A 21,835-nucleotide genomic window follows, 5' to 3' on the forward strand; every position below is an offset into this window, starting at 1 on the left:
AAAACAACTGCATCACACTCAACTACCATGCTTTCCTCTTCTTGTCCAGCCCCATAGCAACCAATACACAGGCCTGATTCGCTGCGACTGTACTCCCTTGACCTACCAACTCCCACCTAATAGGCTCTGGTTAACTGGCACTAAATGTACTGTATACAAGCCCCAAAACACACAGGAGTATAGTGCTGCAGATCGGAACCTCTCATGCCGACACTTCTAAAATGCCTTAAATCAAGTAATAAAATCCATGTAATGCAACGTTTGTAAAGCCTAGTATTATTAATAAATGCCGCCCTCGAATTGCGTCAGACTCAACAGTGGCAGCAGCACAGACCTGACTTCAAAAAAGAGTTTTCTTTAATTAAACTCCTGGACAAAAGGAATGACCAACACGCATGTCTTATAATAGCTATAATGACAGGACACCAGCTTTCATGCCATGTAGTAGCTTTAATAACTCCATTATATTAAGTCATATGGGGAAAAAAATTAATAAAGACGTAAAACCTTGATGTGTCAACACAGCGAGTAAACACAAATGTATTTTCTTGCAATTATCATGAATATAAACCTGGTAAGAGAGGTTGAGACAAGTATAGTGATAGCCCTTTCTTTGTCTGACTGTTTTTAAAATTGTCTGTCTATATTATAGTAAAGAAAATTAACAAAACAGGTACCCTCTGGTAACTTAATCATAAATGATGTCACAAAAACCTTGATGCAAAACCTAGACTTGTTAATTCACTGTGTGGCGCTTCTATTATTATATATCCCCAAACCACTTTGGAATAAATATGTTATCAAACAAGATTAGCACCCATATTTAATAATGGCAGAGTCTGAAATACAGTTTGCAAATTTACAGAAAATCTCAAAACAATTTAATAACCAAATAATACAATCATAACTTGACCAAGTTACACACACAAACATTACAATTATAGCAAACCGTGCCCCCTCATCCTGTGGAGATACTCTATAGGTTTTTTAAATTAACTAGAATGAAACTTGAATTTTAGGATTGTGCAAGTTCTTGAAATAACAGGTCAAGTCTTTACATTGAATTAAACAATGACTGTATATACTGTGTGTAGTCATTAAAAAAGCAAGGCTGTGGTAGAAGTCTTAATCAGGATCAGCTGACTTGCAGTCTAGTATTCCAATGCACAAAAATGGTGTTGTCAACCTCGCTGAAAAATATAGTCATTTTTAAACATTAAAAAGATGAACCTTTGAGACTGGATTCTTGTGTGTTTTATATGTTTTAATTCCATGCAAGGAGGCTTGTTGTTAATGTGGGCTGGTATAAGTTCAGACCAGGCCGTCATACAAAACCTTTGCCATGGCACGAGCCACCTTCACAACTTTCTTTTCATTGGCTTCTGAGCCCATATTTGCCCGGGATACTTTCACCCAGTACTGTTCCGTCCTGCTCAGGTAGTCTGCATACTCTTCTCTAGGCTTGACAGGAGGGTGATCATTCTCTAGAAAATAAAAAGGAAACATTCTGTAACTGGTATGGTCCATGGCAGATATTAGGAATACTTATTTTGTCTATCACACATGCAAAAAAAAAAAAAAAAAAAAAAAGAAAAAAAAAAAAACAGTGCAAGCTTAAACTATTAGGTAGGTGTTTTAAGAACATTGTCATAATTGCAGTGGTCATTTTCTAATAATAAATCTACATTTCCAACTTTTTAACTCTTTCTGAAGTTTTGTTGTTTCCATTTTAATTCGGAATTCAAATTTTAAACTAAAATCGGCCTGCTTCTATTTATTTGCCACTAGCAATCAGCACAACAAAAACACCACTGGGAAATAAAAATGTAAAAACAATGCCCACTGGTGCAGATCACAGTTATTTAACAATAAGCAACTCGTTCTTTCAGCATTGTCTAAATCACTGATGTTACCCGCGGTCTTTTCTGTATCAGTACTAAAATTCAGCATGTGTCGATATACTTCAATTCACTTTACGCCACCCCTGTAGTTAAGTGGACAGCTGAACGTAACTGCGTAAGGAAAGTTTAAAGATACCTTCCCCTTCATCGCTTTCTTCCTCCAAGTCATCTGATTCGTCCATCATCCCCCTCCGTCGCTCCTTCATCAGACTCGTCGGACGATCCCTCCTTCATCAGACTCCTCCAGCCACTCCTGCATTTCTGTAACAACAACAAATTATTAGCCCCGGAGCGCTGGCAACCTGCTGGATTACCAAGCAAACAGTAGCACATCTTAATACAGCTGCTCTGAAATTAAGAAACCAGTGGCCAGTTGCATTAAATATCATATATTACATTTAGACCCCCTAAGTATAACACTTCAGGGTATAGCTTCCCTTGTCCAAGGTATTGCCTAAGTGAGGTTAGATGCTTTTTGCAACTAATCCTTATAACAGACTCAATGTGTGTTTAATGAAGAAAACCTACACAGGCAGTAAAAAAAAAAACAGCCTGAACGTATCAGTTCTTCTGCATACACGCACACCTGTTTAAAGATGGGAGCATTCCTCATTCTGTTGGTACTAATAGAGCACCAGGTTTGCAGAATAGTACGTGCCTGAATTACTTGTATGCTTGCAAGACATTTTTTTTGTATTTTATTTGGGAGGTCAGTCAGGAGGCTGCTGCAAAAATCTACCCTTCAGGTACTAAGAGTATCTGCAATAGAAAGGGTTAAATATGGAAAGTGGGCCGGGTATATATGGGTTGATTGAAAACTATTATAAGCTCAGAGAACATCCTAAATGACATATTTTTACAGACATTTTACTGAAAATGTACTGTTTTAGGAGGATCTTGCATTGGTTTTGGTCTTTCATATTATCTAGATGCTTCCAGTGCTTCCCAACCCTGGTCCTGGAGGACCACCGACCCTGCTGGTTTTTGTTCTAACGAGCTCTCAATTACTTAATTTAAACCTTAACTGAAGTAAGAATTTGTTTAAATTGAACTTTTAAAATCATGTAACTTATAAAACGTTGGAGAATTCAAGTTCCTTATACAATTTTATGCTTAGCTTGGAACCCCAACAGTTTTAAATAATTAAAAGGCTCTGATTAGGCAAATTATTAGTTCAATTAAGTAACTGCAAGCTCGGTTGGAACAAAAACCAGCAGGGTAGGGGGTCCTCCAGGACCAGGGTTGGGAACCATTGATCTAGATCAGCGTTCTCCCCCTCAAGGCTAAAATGCGTGCATTTTTTACAGCAATTGGCAACAGCCTTCGCACTCAGTTTACTAACTTTCATAAGTTATTATCTTAAATACCAACCTCAAATCAGGACCACAAAAAAAAAAAAAAGTTTCAGTAAGAGAGTGAAAACAAATCCGATTATCTATATTCAAATACGATTATCTAAATTAATTGTGTATTTCACTATTGTTTAGTTTATTTCTTTCCATGCTACCTGCCTTAATAAAGCTATAATATGCAATTTTAAACCATGGCTGTTTCTTAATTTAATTATGTTTTCTGACAACTAAGAAATTAGCTCAAAACTATTTTTCTAGCTCATTTTACAGTGTAAAGGATGTAGTCACTACACTACACACTGCTGGTTTCATAAAGACATTCTGTCTGGAGACACACCTTTAAATCTTGCAAATAACACTGCAGTTAGGAAAGAAACAATTGAGAGGATTAATTATGCGTTTACATTAAAAGGAGCGCGATTTAAATTACAATCAGGTAATGCATAGCAGTGACCCTGTTTTAGTGTAACAAGTCAGTCAACATGCCTTTATCAATGTTTCATATTTTATTATGGTTATTAGTATAATGCCAGTAAAACGCTAAACTTAATTTGTGGAGCACTGTACATATGATTACATGACATTTCTGGACTGTTACTAAACGATTTTATATTCTACTGTTATTGTAAATGTCAGCAATAAGCTAAACAGGTCTTTTCACAACACCTTTATTTACAGAGTGAACTACTATGACAGGTTTGAAGTCTCCTCAGGTACTTTACTTAGTATCACAGTAACAAGAGAGTGATTGAAAAAAAAGAATTGTGGTAACATTTATTACATTTACTTATTTTAACTAGCAAAATTATAATTATGTTCAAATGCCATATTTAATTATTAATACGTTGATAAAAAGTGGGAACAAATGGAATTGGCCATTTTTGAAAAACAGAACTTGGTATTCCCAAGAATGGAAAAATTAGTAGCCCTAAAGATGGTTACAATTGAATGCAGTGCAGATGCCAGTGTTTTATGCAGGAGTATAAAGCAATTGTATGCAGGTCACCAGTTAAGTATGCAGTCTATATCTATCATGCATAGGATCAGAGGATGATTTAAAAAAATCTAAGGTTTCTCACTGGTAATTTACCCTTTCTCAGTCAAAACGGCAAGTTTCTCAGTATCTAAATATCTTAGAGGGAACGCTGATCTAGATGCATTGTAAACCACTGTAAGTGAATTCTATGTGAAACAAACAAAATAAATAAAAACAAAAGTAATGTATGAAGATGACTTTAGATACCATGTCAGGTAAACTTTCACATTGAAAATGTATGACTTTAAAATGGCAAATGACGGATTTCATAGAAGGTTAAACGTTTTATCAATTAAACACTGATTTTAAGCTTCAGAGCAGGTTATACTGGGAGCAGCAAACTGTGCCAGCAAGAAAACTGTGAGAAAACTGAGTGTGCTGCTGAGCGAATATTTGTTTTGAAATGGCTCTCACTTTGGAATCTATCTTGCATTCATTCAAATCTAACAGAATGGTGAATTGTACTGTTCCAAATTATGCTGTGCTGCTAAGCAGATGCGGAACTCTTCAAATGGAGGCTTTAACATATTTTTTTCCCCCCATACATTTTACATTGATAGAGTGCTGCGGTTATTTCCCTCATGAGGACAGCCAATAACAACCCGCTCTGGGGCTAGCGGGTTACTGGGCTCCCTCATTCGTAGAGTAACTACAAAACTGTGTAAACCCCAGTACACATGCCCTGGACACTCACTGGGATCCATCTCCACAAGAACCTTCCACTCCTTCATCTTGTGCAGGTCGACACTGTAGTTGATAGGGTAGTTGAGTGTGAACAGCCGGTCCCCCACCTCGAACATGCCCCCATAGACATAGAGGACCCCGTGCTTCACAGTGGTCATGGCGATGGAGCGAGGACAAGGCTCCACCATGGCAGCTTCAGCTCCACCAGCCTCGCTTCCCTCCTCCTCCTCCTTCTCCTCGCTCTCTGAGTCTGATGCGCCCCCCTGGGTGCTGGGTGGTGAGATGACCTGACTGATGATCATGACTGTCTCATCCTCTCCCACAATCTCCTTCACAATCTCCACAAGCTCCTGGGGTGCCTCCTCCTCCACCCCCGGCTCTCCCCCTCCTCCTCTGCCTTCTTGTCTCTCTGACGCTTTTTCTTCTCTGTCTTGGGACCCTTTAATAACAGTTGTGCAGCGTCTGTTAGTCTGTAGTCCTTGTTAGTCCTCATGTAGGCTTATAAGCCAACCACTGCTCATTACTTCACATTACTTTGGAGGCAAAATTTGTTTTCTCACCAAAAACTGTTTTAGTAGAGGATTTGTTGTAAAATAAAATAATAGGTACCACATGAGGGGAGAGATGTGAACACAGTGACAATCCCAAGCCCTCTGCATACCAACAGCCCGCTGTTGACCACTCTTCTGCAACACTGGCATTGAAAATGGGCCACGTACAGTGTAATATATTACATTATATAATTAGACGATATCAGGGCACGTCATGTGTATGAGGAGATATGTTTTCAGAGTGGAGACTATTGTCTCCAAGAACACTATACAGTGGCTTGCGAAAGTATTGACCCCCCTTGGCATTTTTCCTATTTTGTTGCCTTACAACCTGGAATTAAAATGGATTTTTATTTGGATTTCATGTAATGGACATACACAAAATAGTCCAAATTGGTGAAGTGAAATGAAAAAAATAACTTGTTTCAAAAAATTCTAAAAAATAAATAACGGAAAAGTGGTGCGTGCATATGTATTCACCCCCTTTGCTATTAAGCCTTTAAATAAGATCTGGTGCAACCAATTACCTTCAGAAGTCACATAATTAGTTAAATAAATTCCACCTGTGTGCAATCTAAGTGTCACATGATCTGTCACATGATCTCAGTATATATATACCTGTTCTGAAAGGCCCCCAGAGTCTGCAACACCACTAAGCAAGGGGCACCACCAAGCAAGCGGCACCATGAAGACCAAGGAGCTCTCCAAACAGGTCAGGGACAAAGTTGTGGAGAAGTACAGATCAGGGTTGGGTTATAAAAAAATATCAAAAACTTTGAACATCCCACGGAGCACCATTAAAGCCATTATTAAAAAATGGAAAGAATATGGCACCACAACAAACCTGGCAAGAGAGGGCCGCCCACCAAAACTCACAGACCAGGCAAGGAGGGCATTAATCAGAGAGGCAACAAAGAGACCAAAGATAACCCTGAAGGAGCTGTAAAGCTCCACAGCGGAGACTGGAGTATCTGTCCATAGGACCACTTTAAGCCGTACACTCCACAGAGCTGGGCTTTACGGAAGAGTGGCCAGAAAAAAGCCATTGCTTAAAGAAAAAAATAAGCAAACACGTTTGGTGTTCGCCAAAACGCATGTGGGAGACTCTCCAAACATATGGAAGAAGGTACTCTGGTCAGATGAGACTAAAATTGAGCTTTTTGTCCATCAAGGAAAACGCTATGTCTGGCACAAACCCAACACCTCTCATCACCCCGAGAACAGCATCCCCACAGTGAAGCATGGTGGTGGCAGCATCATGCTGTGGGGATGTTTTTCATCGGCAGGGACTGGGAAACTGGTCAGAATTGAAGGAATGATGGATGGCGTTAAATACAGGGAAATTCTTGAGGGAAACCTGTTTCAGTCTTCCAGAGATTTGAGACTGGGACGGAGGTTCATCTTCCAGCAGGACAATGACCCTAAGCATACTGCTAAAGCAACACTCGAGTGGTTTAAGGGGAAACATTTAAATGTCTGGGAATGGCCTAGTCAAAGCCCAGACCTCAATCCAATTGAGAATCTGTGGTATGACTTAAAGATTGCTGTACACCAGCAGAACCCATCCAACTTGAAGGAGCTGGAGCAGTTTTGCCTTGAAGAATGGGCAAAAATCCCAGTGGCTAGATGTGCCAAGCTTATAGATACATACCCCAAGAGACTTGCAGCTGTAATTGCTGCAAAAGGTGGCTCTACAAAGTATTGACTTTGGGGGGGTGAATACTTACGCATGCTCAAGTTTTCTGGTTTTTTGTCTTATTTCTTGTTTGTTTCACAATAAAAAATATTTTGCATCTTCAAAGTGGTAGGCATGTTGTGTAAATCAAATGATACAAACCCCCAAAAAATCAATTTTAATTCCAGGTTGTAAGGCAACAAAATAGGAAAAATGCCAAGGGGGGTCAATACTTTCGCAAGCCACTGTATGTACCCTGCTTCTATAGCCAATGTAGTTTCTGTCTTTCTTTTATTATTGTCCTGTATTTAATACACAAAACCTATTTAATAAACAAAAAAAGCAAAAAGTGAATTATGGATTTGATTGCATATGAATAATCCCAGCCTCTACCTTTATAAACATCAATTTGAAACTCAGCATGAACCAATACCTTGAAGTGCAAATAACACAAAATAAAGCTTGAAACCATCACGCCTGGTACTGCACTGCAGTAATGTACTATACCCTTCCACATATGACATGAAACTCCTTCTAATTAGTTTGTTTTAATTAGATTTCTTTTTAACCATGTCACTGCTGAGCCTATCTGCACACCCAGTGCTACACAAAAAGCCTTTTTGAGTTATCAAGATGATTTAAAATATAATTGGGTATGGAGAAAACATGCATTATATTGTGTCGAACAGTTGGGAGACAGCGTGCCAGGTAAGGTTCTGGGTCTGGGAGTAACTTGCTATCTAATTTTAACAAAGAGTAAAATGTATTTTCAGGGGGTAAAATGCAATATTACCTTGACGTCATGAGTAATCTCGATAATACTGTACAATCTTTAATGGTAATGGGGTAGGCATTAAAGAGCCTTCCAGTTTAACTGCAATGTTACTTTGTTGGGTTGGTTTTTCTTGTGCACAGTTTCCTAGTAGCTGAAGAAATTGTTTTCTGGGTGATGTAGTTGTTAGTGGAGTGAGTGCTTACTGATGGGCTTGCATCTATGCAGGAATCTTCAAAGTAACACAGCAAGTTAAGAGCGCTGTGTTACAATTAAATACTGTATGGACTGAGCTACAAATACAATGCCTTCCGATGTTTGGCAATTATTTTCTAAAGTAAGACAGCGAGAAAGTAAACTAAAGAAAGTAATGCTTGGGATACTCAACTAATCTGCGTGACCACTTAATGAGTTGGCACGCTACAAACTTCAAACAAAACCTGCATTTATTCACCTGAACTACCCCAGTGTAAAAATGAAGAAAAACAACCAAGATCGTCCTAAAAGTTGTATCTTTAGTCAGATGTATTAAGCATCCAGGCAACGTCAGTACCTAGTGAGCAGGTATTCAGTACTGCTGGGCAGATTGTAAGCAAATGCCAGTCATCGCTTAAATTAAAACAAAATGTGGACACTGTCATGTTCCTTAACACAATCAAAATATACTGATGCACAATGAAAATGCAAGTCTAAGCTTTACATCAATAGCTCATTGGGACATACGTAATATTATTTACATTTTAAACAGTGAGCAGATAGCAGATCCTTGGGATAACCAAACACTGAGTCAAGTGATTTCATAAAAACAGCAGGGGCTCAGTGTTTGGAATTTGAGTTGAGTTAAAATTGCCCAGTTGATTAAGAATCTGTATAAATAGCCATTCGAAAAGACATGATTTTAATTAACGCAAAAACAGTGAAAGATATGACCATGACTTGAGTAATGAAGATCGCCTGGTTGCTATCGGCATGATTGAAGGCAGCCTGTCTGTGAGAGAAGTTGCCCAGAGAATGAGATGTTCTGCTTCAACAATCAGCAGACTAAATACCAGAGAAACCAGGAAACCAGCTCTGTGAGGGACAGGCCATGTCCTGGAAGGCAGAGGGTCACCACACCGGCCCAGGACCGTCACATCCGACTGATCCATCTGCATAATCGTTTTCAGACTGCAGTAGCTACAGCAAGAGAAATTCCAGGAAGAAATAACCCGCGCATCAGCAGAACGACTGTAGCTCGCCATCTGCATGAAAATGATTTGCATGCTTGGAGGCTGTTCAGGGGTAACATGTTGACAGCTGAGAGACAAAATTGCTGTCTTCTGTGGGCCAGAGAACATCTGAGGTGGTGGCAGAGAGTGGTGGAGTGTTTTATTCACATGAATGCCATTTTGCCCTTGACATACCTGACGGAAGACAATATGTGTGGAGACATCACGGTGATGTGTTGACTGTGTTGTGTTGTTCAAGCCAACCGGTGGGGTGGTGGAAGTGTGATGATGTGGGGAGGAACGTTGCGTTTCTTTTGTGCATCAGTATAGAAGCCATGGACAACACTCTTGTTACTAAACTGCTGTGGACAGTGATAACTTTAAAAAATAAAAAAAATAATAAATTCTCTTTGATTTGTTGTTAATCTGACTTGTTATGGATTTTGCTTTGACCCCCAACTGGTAGGAACAAATAATGTAAAAAATATAATGTAATATATTTTGTAATTACTATATGCATGTAATCAACTTAATACACATAAAAGTTTTTAAACCTAGCAATGGTACACAGTAATCCACAGCTTCACGTATTACTGCAGAATTTTTTTGGATTTCTTTTTTTTTACCCTTTCATAATGTCAATAAATTGATGCATCTGCTTTTTTGGAGAACAATATAGTGATAGTGAAAAATTAGGAATCGCCCCAGCCTTAGTATTTTTTGAATGAGTAAAAATGGCAGGTATGCAGCTTATCTGGACCATCAGTTGGAGGTATAAAATGAACACATCAATACATACATGAAATCACAGAAGCACAGGACAGGATTTCTTTTAATAATTTTTTCTCAAGACAGACCCAATCCATCATTAAAGCAGTGAAATGGTTTGGTTAATCATTTCCCTGGAAGTCTGTCACAGTTACCCGATCACCAAGAGACAGTTTTATTGAATCCAACACAATGAAATCAATTAAAACATCTTGGTGCTCGTGCATTTAGTGCGCATGAAAAGTGAGAGACGATGGCAATGGATACAATCAGGCACTGTGTTGACAGATGCCCTGCACGAGTGCTTTCCTTTCCAGCTCTGCAAGTCCCATTGCCTGCTCTCTCCAGTCCTGAGACTCAGTCTACAATCCAATTCTAACCCATAGTAGTTTGAACCCAGGATTGAATTACTATGGTACAGTGTTGTCAACTGTCACCCAGGAATCATAATTTAGTATAAAACTAAACATATTGTAGCTTTAAACATGTCATATTGAACTATCAGCAAACTTGTTTTGCTTAAGTATGGCTGTAGATTCTGGCATTTGCAAAATACAATGCCTTCATTAAAATATTACATTGCTGTCTAGGAACAGAGAAGTGTCAAAAAATATAGCAATGAGCTGCTTAGCACTGGATTTAGTAAGAGGATTTCATTCATGCATTTGTAAGCTATACAAGTCAAAATAATCAGCTGCTTTTTTTTTTTTTTTTAAACAAATTGATATTTTGGAATTCTCCAATTGTTAGCCACATTGTAAATCTATCAGCCGTATTCAGAAGCACTTGAGTGTTAGTGCTCACTTAAGTTTGCTTTCTCAATATGACCAACCACTAACTTGGCATACTTAAAAGTGCTGTTCCTTATTATGGACGCAAATACACTTAAGTTAATAACATGGATGATGCAGACCTGGATTATAAATAAAAGCACCTTTTCCATTGGAAACCGTTGTCTGCCTGTCACTCCTGCATCGCATCACAGCTACACCTGTTCCCCTCCACTAGACACTTTGCCACACGTATCCACAGTGGTGTGACAGAACATTTGAAATACTGTCAAAAGAAGTTGTGGTGTTGACATTGCTCTGGAGAGATACGTTGGTCAATGTTTGCTGCCTCTTATTCCTCCAGGCATGTTGGGGGTGAAAATCTGTTGCCAAGTCTGTTCTCCAGAGTGAGTCAGAAACTGTACCCAGTGAAACATCACTCATCAGTTTGTGCAGTCATGGATACGAACAGGAGCGGAAATTATCAGCAATAACCCTAACCCTAACCCTCATCCTCAATCAAAGTCTGTCACATCTACAGTGAGGTGTTTCCAGGGTCAGATGATAAAGAAACGTTCAGTAGAGTAAATAAATCGAGACACAAGAAATGACAGATAATATTGCGATAATCAGTTATCATTCCAACCCCAGGTTCAAATTTAAAAATATTACATGCATCGAATGAAGTTCCACTCACATAACATATTAAAAACCAGTCATGTGAAGGTCAGCCCCTTTACACTAAACAGTGTGCTACATGTGGCAGCAGCTGTGTTATCAGCTGTTCTTGCAAGCTGGATTAGACTACAACAGTAATGCCACTATACCTTCAACAATGTAAAGGTCGGGTGGCATTCTTTAAACTAAGCTCATAGAATAATTCTGCATAATTTGAAAAAATCCAGAGGCCAACTACTTTGACACAAGGCTTGTAAAGACGAGATCCAAAATAAATGTACGCATTACTGCCACTTGCAAGTCAATACCCCTCAATGCACCTCCTCATCCAAGGAATAAGTGGTTTTTCATAACAGTAATACTGCATTTCACTCAGTCTAAGTATACCTGATCATAATCATCGCTTTACAATAGTAATCCAGCTTTGCTTGGATGAGCTCTATTCTGATAAACGGAACTGTATCTCAAGTCTTGATGATCCGCGAATAAATGTAACATTACAGAACTGTCAAGCTTCAGGGGCTGTCAAAATACTGACAGAAGAAAAGGTTATTTGCAGGAAACTGACAGAGAATTCATAAAACATCCTAACAATGGATAAGGTTTCATATAGTAGAGGAATGAATGCTGTGAAGTGACAGAAATGCACCAAACCTCAACCCAAAAAACACAATGTCAGTCAAAATCAGCATGTAGACGAGTAGGGCCATAATAAAGTGCTAACCAAAGTTTGAAAATCCATAATGCTGCTAGGTAATTAAATGGATTGGTGCTCATTTATGTTAGAATGCTATTGATAAGTAACCACTCTTGGTATCAGGATTTTTCAGGTCAAGTAGACAGGTATCACTTCTAGTAAGTTGTTAGGAGAGACCAGCAAGTCTAGAGACACTTTTTTTTTTTTTTTGAGTATTGATCTCAATAAGTGTATACAGAACTGAACTGTGCCTTGTCCCTCATTGCCTTTGTTTTTCAGAAGGAACATGTCTGTATGGTGAGAACCTTTGTCCACATCCTTTTTCACTTTTTAGACAAAAGAAAAAAAAATAAAGGTAAAATTATTGTGCACATGGTAAACTTGTAGTGCTGGGTTTCTGTGTATTTGAGTGTTTTATAGTTGGATCTGTGTATAGATTCTGCCTTATCTAGAACACAGGACCTAATGTTCTACCACAGCTTTAACTCTCCAAAGAAGACAGCTGAGGCTTCGTCATGAACACAAAGGCATGGCTATGGTGACACAAAGTGAAGTCTATTTAATATTTTAGTCGAACATATTTTTTGCAACTTTACAAATACTGACCGGGAAAAACATGTATTTACTGTATCTTGACTACATTCTGTCCGTCCCCTCCCCCTGAATCAATAATGAATAAGGATTCCTTTTTAAGAAACACTGAAACAAAAATCTTGACATTTTTTTTAAAGAATAATTTATAGTTCCTTTCTAGTAATGTAAAATTTTACATTTAGCACAAACATTTTTCAACACAAAAAATACAGAATTTAAATATAAAGAAAACTACACATACTAAACCAAGTCTACTTTTTTATTTTTATTGAATAAATGTTAAAATTTACAACAAATGAGATACCACTAGAGGCTCCAGTGTAATTTTAAAGTGACGTGCTCCGAGATGCTAGGTACCTCATTCCAGAAAAAAAAGCCCTGCAAGGAAGCTTGCATCTCGATACTCGATCACCAATCACCTTAAAACTGAAAATGCTAATCATACCAGTGTGTTGTTATAAGCTGCATTCTGCTGTGGCGAAACAGACAAAGACAAACACAGACCGATGCATGAATTATAGATTTGTGTTTGAGTGGATATAAACATATTTGTAATTATTCTCCGGGCAAGACTGAAGCAAGGGCATTAAGCTAATTAAGCACAAAAAACTAAACATAATGTTTGAGTATCTTATCTAAAACAGAATCATTCTTAATTAAAATCTCTTTTTTGGAACAAAGTTGTAAAACACTGATTTTCAGTAAAACAAATCCACTACTGACGCCTAATCCTTGTACCCACAAGGACTCCATTAAGGTTATTACCTCAGCCTGTTACTCGTTGAAAGTAGTCTGATGATGCACACAGAACAATGAAGGCAAATCATTCAAAATCTCCAATGTTGTGTGTGTTGTTTAATACCCAAGACTGAATTGCTCTGAAAAGCTGTGAAATTCTTCAAAAAGGATAGGGAAACAAAGACAGACAGAGAATGTTCTACTGAAAAGGGATCAGCTTTTATTTCAAACACTCTTATTAAACAGCAATAGATGTTTAAGCCATCATTACAGACAGGCAGCTCGCAATTCGTACTATTACTTTCCCTTTATTTGCAATATGCTCTTGTTTTTCATAGCTGCACCGATGACTGGCTGGCACAGGATCAGCTGATCAATCAAACAAAAAAGTCTAGATGCCAAAAACTGTTCAGGCTGATACCAAGTCTAACAGATGCTAGTAAAATGTAGGATTGCTGGCAATCACTCAAATTAGATTTTGAAAGAAGTCTGGCTGTTTTTTTCCCGGCAGTACAGTACTTTGATTTTGCTTGCCTCTCTTACTGTTCAGGTATAATAATTCACCTGCCGTCTCGCCAGCAGACATGGGCCTAGGCTGCCGCACTACTGCCCTCCCAATCACCCTCCATCAATCATTTCGTAATCTCCTGCCTAGGCCTCCAGTTGCCAAGCAACACCAGTCTCCTTGCTGGCTGGGTCGTCATGACTGCAGCCTCGGCAGGGCACAAGGAAATGTTGTTTACTGGTAAATGACAAAATCTGGCTCCAAAAGTATAAAAACTAATGGAGCATGCCATTGATCTTAGTGCACACAGCCTTTCAACCAAAATAACAAATATAAATTACATTATAAATTGTTGACCTGCAAGTCAGCAGCATTTATACTGATCACACACAATTACAGTATACAGGATGAGCAGATATATAGCAAGATTAAACCGATTTAAAAAACAAATAATAATAATTTAAATCAATCTGGCAGGAAATAATTTGGATGAAGGGCTCTTGATGTGAGAGCAAAGCAGCTGCTCTTCTCAGTGGATGCAGGGTGCACAGTCATGAGACATGTATGCAGATTAAAACATTTATATCCTAAATCTGCTGTAACATGGACTTCCACAGGCTGTTTTCTTTGCTTTATCCATTGATGCTAAAAAAGTAGATCAATAAATCATTCTAAGGGACAACAGGTGCAATATGTAGAGTTAAAGTGGGAAGGTATATAGATCTTCTGCTGCTTAGATCAGTATGACTGGGAGCAAATGGTACAGCAACATCAATGCAACAGAACTAATGGTGCAACTGGCACACTAATTTTGTATTCGATTTCCAATACAATGAATTGATGTTTTATTTTTCAAAATAAAGAACAAACTTTTTTTTTTTTTTTTTAACAGAAGATCCAATAACTAAAAACACTGTTGGGCATAATAGTTAAACAAAAAGGCACAACTTATATTCAAAATGTCCTCCAATCACCAGAGCTGTAACCAAAACAAACAAGCGTGTACGTGGCTAACAATCTTTATTTAGACACTCATTACACTAACAAATAAAGATGTATTAAAACCTAAGAATGTAATAAAACGTACAGTAAACCGTTGCATAACCGACTGTGATGGGGCCAGAGTAAGGGCAGATATGTAAACAGGTGGATAAATGAATCCTGTTTTAAATACCACTATACACAGCTGTAACAATTACTGTACTGTACTATTGCAATGGTTTGTGTGAATGAAGACGGACAGAGACAGGGACTGCAGTTCTCGAATTTACGGTTTATTATTTACAGGTACTCTATTTATTTAGTCACTGTCAACCGTGACCCACACCTCCAAAATAATAAACCTCGCTGGCTACTGATGTCCCTCTTTTTAAGTTCTACTGGATTTAACACTGTCTTTGGCTTCTCTCTCTCAAGAACCAAACCCTTCTCTGTTGTCAGCTCGAGCTCCCTTATTTGAATCTTTAAGACTCTGGAGTATTTGCCTGCTTCTTGCTGCTTAACACTGTCTCCGTGTCCAAACAGCTAAACAAGTCCTTTTAGTTAGCGCAGATTTCCGGGTCATCGGGATTTTGGTAGTTCTAGTATCCCTGGGCTTCCAGCAGCCACAGCTGGCAGACCGTCAGCTCTGGGAGAACTGGCACCTCCTGGTAGGGGAAAAACAGGGCTGAAAGCAGGAGTAAGTGGGGAAAGGAAACTGTCAGGCAAAGGGGAGAGAGAAGCTGCTGGGTCAGGTTCTGCGGGGTTCTGTCCTCCTATAGGGGACCATCCAGTCTCAGTGGAGGGCCATCTGTCGTCCTCTGGGAGGTACTTGAACACGGTAGACCACCTCTCCGATCCTCTCCTGGACCCAGCATGGACCAAGCCAGTAGCTGTCGAGTTTGGGACAGCAGCCCCTCTTCCGCTGGGGGTTGTAGACCCACACAAGCTCCCCGTCTTGTGAGCAATGCTGGGGTGCAGGAGGTTGAATCTTGTACTGCTGTCCAGCAGGCCAGCAGAACCAGGGGCAGGCGAGTGTCCCAGTCACGCTGAAGTCGTGGTGAAGTTGGGCTGTGAGAGTACAACTGAATCGCTGCATGAGACAATCAATCTGGGGGTGGTGGCGTGGTGCAGGTCTTGAGGATGTTCAACTGCTTGCTAGGGATGTCGTGGTGTACCAGTTATACGGTAAGCCATGGTATAAACTATTTTTCTATACCATGATTACCGAGTTCACATGGTTTAAGGTGATATGGATGCATTTTTTTATTGCCCGTTTGTCCATCGGTGAGCCACTGTGTTCTTTAGAACTAACTAATGAACACAGACATCTCATTTTCTGAAAACTGCCATGCATGAGATTATCCGAGTAGGCTATTAAATAAGTGATGTCATATTTAATATAAACCGCCCTACTAAACAACGATCGTTAGCAAGCGTGATTGTCAGTAAATGAAACACAAATACTCAAATATCAACAAGAACAAGGCACTAACTTTTCATGACTGCCTTCCTATTAATTTATCAAACCAAAGAAGTAGCAGTAGCTCTAATGTATCGGTCAAGTGAAACGCAGTAAGCACACACCAATGCAGATAATCAAAAACTTTTTATTTACTAATATATAATTAAGTCTAAAATGCTACAGGCATTTGTATTATTTTTTTATTTTAAACGGTATTGTAAAGATGATGCTGTCTCCTCGAGTTGATAGCGTTGTAGGGATTTTGGTTTTATGTATTCAAAAATAAATACAATTGTATCCTATTAAAAATAAAAAAGTCCCTTAGATGCCGCTTAACTTTGCAACAGTGTCATACCCACCTTAACATTTCTTCTTTCCTTTATGTTCGTTGATGTTAACATGCAGTGTCCTGTCCCCACCCCCACCCAAAAAAAAAAAAACATTTTGCACTCTGCTGAGAGATCTGTGGGCGGGCACTGCATTTCTTAAAACACACTTGATTGGCTATTGCTAGGTAACACTTTGCTTTTCTTAATGCAAGGGTTTTCACCCTTTTTCTGAAACTGTACTCCTTCTGTCGGTAGGCTTCAGCTAAAGTACCCATTACAAATTCTGCTCAATGAATGGTATCACAGTTGCAATAAAAGGCAGAATAATGTGGTTACCACATTTCTTTTTTTTCAGGTGCTATTGCGGTTAATACAAACAGTCAAAGTATGATGACTATTTATGTTTACCAGAGCATCTACAGTGCCTATAGGAAGTATTCACCCCCCTTGGACTTTTTCAGTTTGTTGTGTTACAACCTGAAATCTTGATGCATTTAAATGGGATTCTTTTCCCCTTTGATTTACACAACTTACTCAACACTTTCAATGTGTGAAAAAATGGGGGGACGGACGGACGACGACGACAAATCAATTAAAAATAAAAACCTGAAAAGGCTTCATTAGATAAGTACTCACCCCCTTTGCCGTACAACCAATTGCCTTCAGCATTTACACAATAAGTCAAATGGAGTCCATCTGTGTGCAATAAAAGTGGTTCACATGATTGCAGATTAAACACACCTGTTTCTGTAAGGTCCCACAGTTGGGTAGTGCATTCAAAGCAAAGATACTACCATGAAGACCAAGGAGCTTTCAAAACAACTCCGGGATAAAGTTGTGGAATGGCACAGATCAGGGGAGGGGTATAAAAAGATTTCAAAGGCACCGAATATCCCTTGGAGCACAGTCAAGTCGATCATTAAGAAGTGGAAGGTATACAGCACCAACAAAAATCTGCTTACAGCAGACTGTCCTCCCAAACTGAGCAACCGGATAAAAAGGGCATTGGTCAGAGAAGCCACCAAGAGGTCAATAACAACTCTGAAAGACCTACAGCGTTCCATGGCTGAGATGGTAGAAACTGTCGATGTGTCAACAACAGCTCAGGTACTCAACAAATCTGGCCTGTATGGAAGAGTGGCAAGAAGGAAACCATTTCTGAAAAAAGCCCATGTTAAACCCTGCTTGGAATTTGCAAAAAGGCATGTGTGAAACTCTGAAAAGATGTGGCAAAAGATTCTGTGGTCCGATGAGACAAAAACTGAACTGCTTGGCCTAAATGCAAAACGTTATGTCTGGAGCAAACCCAACACAGCACATCACCCAGGCAACACCATCCCTACTGTGAAGCATGGTGGTGGCAGCATCATGCTATGGGGATGTTTTTCATCGGCAGGGACTGGGAAGCTTGTCAGGGTAGAGGGAAAAATGGATGGAGCTAAATAAAGGCAAATCCTTGAGGAAAACCTGCTTCAGTCTGCAAAAGACCTAAGGGACGGAGATTCACCTTTCAGCAAAACAATGACCCCAAGCGACACTGGAGTGGCTTAGAAACAAGAAAGTAAATGTCTAGAGTGCCCCAGTCAAAGCCCAGACTTGAATCTGATGTAAATTAACCATTTACTTATGCTGATAGCCTGAATTAGTCATTGCTGTGGGGAGTTCTGCATTCCAATAAGCCGTTATTGTGACATCACTGCTACAAGCTGGTCACAGAAAAAAAAAAAAAAAAAACTATACTTTGGACACACGTACAGTATAAAAATATGTAAATTCATACTTAAAACTGGTATGGGATTATTAGTGTTCAGAATCACTGAATTAGTGAAAACTGTAACTGAAGATTTTACCACTTTGGAGTATCCCCCGTAGGTGATGATCTCCCCTTCTGGTGTGGTGGTCATCTGAGAGCCAGAGCGAGGAGAGGGGGCAATTCCAGAGGGGGCGATTCTGGCCCAGGTGAAGGTGTCCAGGTTAAAGGTGTAAACATCGTTGTAATAAACATAATACCTAGACACATTTAAAAAAAAAAAGAAAAAAAAAAAAAAAAAAAGAAAAAAAAAATGTACACTCGAGACAGGCAACAAAGTCTTTGAATAACTTCAGAAATCTCATTTTACAGGGGGAAATTACAACTTTTCAGTGCATCTGTCCTTTTTTTAGGAACAACGTTCTACTCAATATGAAGATATGAACCTGCAAGGCCCTGATCATCTTTGGAAGAGTCACTGGGGACTGAATGTATGCACTCCTTTTACATATATATCTTTAAGAGGAATATAACTTAAAACAGACTCTGACCTTGTGCTCTCATGGAAACTTCCACAGACGACCAGCTGTCTCTTACAAGCCACCACTCGATGCCCACTTCTCCCTGAAGGCCCGCCAGTGTTGGTATGAAAAGCGGGTGCCAAGAACTCCTGATTTCAATAAAACCGATTGGGTAGGCAATTCAACCACTGGAGCCTTTCAGTCATATTCAGAAACAACCACTGAGTGTACAGAAAGTGCTCACTTCAGCGCGCCAAGTTCATGGTACAACTGAGTATAGGCTGCGTAGTAATGTGTCATGTGGAGCAATTGCCAAAGGCAGTGGGAGTCCAGTGCAATTATCAGCAGTATACATTGAGGTCTGTATGTGTGAAATAACACCACAAGTTGTAGGTTATCTGTTATTTATTTTAGCCAAGAGTCATTTTTTTCTTGTGTATTGCCAATGTTTTTGAATTAACAAAGGGTTGACCTAGGACGTCTCATGAGAAGTAAGACTTACACAAAAAATTCCACAAAAAATGTGAAATACTGTGCAAGCCAGGACCGCCACAGGCATTTCCCAGATATTACTTTAATTCTTCACTGTACCCTTGGAGCAGAAGCCCACTCTACGGCATGGAAGTTGTCTAAAACAATAATTTAAAAAACATGCCAGCCAGAGATCATGCGCTTGATCCTCCTGAAATGTCTTGGCTCACCATGTTGAATTTTGGTGCCAAAGAAAAAAATGTATCACAATTTAAAAAGGGGTTACAGTGAGACATTCAATATAAATTTCACAATGAGCATGGAGGTCAAACTCAAATTAGACCTTTATAAATGGGTAGAAATACAGTGGTACAAATATTGAGTGGTTGAGAGGTGTAACGACTAGACTGTGCTGTATAAATCTATCACAATGAGTTCATCAAGATTTGAGAAAATAAATCTGGTCTGTCTGCAGAACTGTAAGAATTAAGTACAAATCTTAGTAAAATGTTAATGAATTAATTAATTAGACTTTCACGTCTGCATATAGATATAGATATAGATGGCAGGAACAGCAAACCATTATCTTAACATCTTAAAGTAATGACTGCTTTAGGTACTGGATGACTTTCAAGACCACAATGGATGTGGACTGCTCAAATCAGATCCATGAGGTTTATAATGTATTCACTGATTTTCAGTATTCATTTTTGATCCAGCGTCGTGTGCAGTAATTGTACTGCTTTTATCCCTCACAATAAGGTTATTTGATTTTACAAGACTGAAAAGTTGACACACTTACAGGTATCTCTCAGAAAAAAAAGATCTCTAGATAAGGTAATTTCATCAGCTGAGTCTGTAATGCGAATAGTGCAACCCACAACCTCGATAGGATAAAATAGGATAAGACTTTTTTCCATTTCCAGAAAAGAAAGTTTAAAGACACGTGCTCAGTGGGTGGCCTGGGACCTTTCACAACAAGCCACCTGGCAGAGGCCAGACAGACGGCCGCACACATTCTGGAGACTTGATCCTTTTAGCATCAATTGAGTATTACTGTCAAACCAGTTAAAAGGACAGACCAGTTAAGACCAAGTAAGAACCTGGCATATAAAGCCATGCTACTGACCTTGCACTAGATGAGGGGGGAGAATGAGAAAAGCTCCCTACTGTTGAGGAAGGGTTGATAAAAAGATGTTCTGATTATTATGCAGAGCATAAAAACTTTACTGCTTGGAAAATGAGTGTTAAGGAAAATGTACAATAATACAAGAAATGAACAATACCTATTTGGACTGAATTAGTAAGTTACTGATGATGTCTTAATCAAGTCACTTGGTGAGACACATACAGTAACGTGAAAAAGTATTTGCCCTGTCTGATTTTCTGCATTTTTGCATATTATTGACACTGAGTGTTGTCAGATCTTTAACCAAAATCTAATATTAGACAAAAGGGACCCTGAGTGAACAAATAACAACATTTGATACTTACTTCATTTATTTATTAAAGAAAGTTATGCAACACCCAATGCCCTCGTGTGAAAAAGTAATCACCCCTTAGACGCAATAACTGGTTATGCCACCTTTAGCAGCAATAACTGCAACCAAACGCTTCCTATAGTTATTGATCAGTCTCTCACAGCACTGTTGAGGAATTTTGGCCCATTCCTTCATGCAGAACTGCTTTAACTCAGTGACATTTGTGGGTTTTCAAGCATAAACTGCTGTTTTCAGGTCCTGCCACAACATCTCAATGGGGTTTAGGTCTGGACTTTGACTAGGCCATTCCAAAAATTTCTTGTTCTTCAACCATTCTGATGTAGACTTGCTTGTGTGTTTCGGCTCATTGTCTTGCTGCATGACCCAGCTGCGCTTCAGCTTCAGCTCACGGACGGATGGCCTGACATTCTCCTGTAGAATTATCTTATAAGAGCAGAATTCATGGTTCCTTCAATGATGGCAAGTTGTCCAGGTCCCGATGCAGTAAAGCACCCCCAAATCATGACACTACCACCATCATGCTTGAATGTTGGTACGAGACTCTTACTGTGGAATGCAGTGTTTGGTTATCGCCAGACATAACGGGGCCCATGTTGGCCAAAAAGTTCCACTTTTGACTCATCTGTCCATAGAACACTGTTCCAGAACTCTTGAGGATCATCCAGTTGCTTTTTGGCAAATTTGAGACGAGAATTCATGTTCTTAGCGAGCAGTGGTTTCCACCTTGCTACTCTGCCATGAATTCCATTTTTGCCCAGTGTCTTTCTGATGATAGAGTCATGAACACTGACCTTAGCCATGGCGACAGAGGTCTGCAGATCTCTGGATGTTGTTCTAGGGTTCTTTGTGACTTCCTGGACGATTTTATGCCTTGCTCTTGGAGAGATTTT

General features: G+C 39.3%; 1 pseudogene; it reads right to left on the reverse strand.

The window, feature by feature from the left end:
* Positions 1–477: 477 nt before the first annotated feature.
* LOC121296699 overlaps positions 478–21,835 on the reverse strand; it is a 33,073-nt pseudogene continuing 11,715 nt past the window's right edge.

Source organism: Polyodon spathula, chromosome 21 (assembly GCF_017654505.1).
Source record: "Polyodon spathula isolate WHYD16114869_AA chromosome 21, ASM1765450v1, whole genome shotgun sequence".
Lineage (NCBI taxonomy): Eukaryota > Metazoa > Chordata > Actinopteri > Acipenseriformes > Polyodontidae > Polyodon > Polyodon spathula.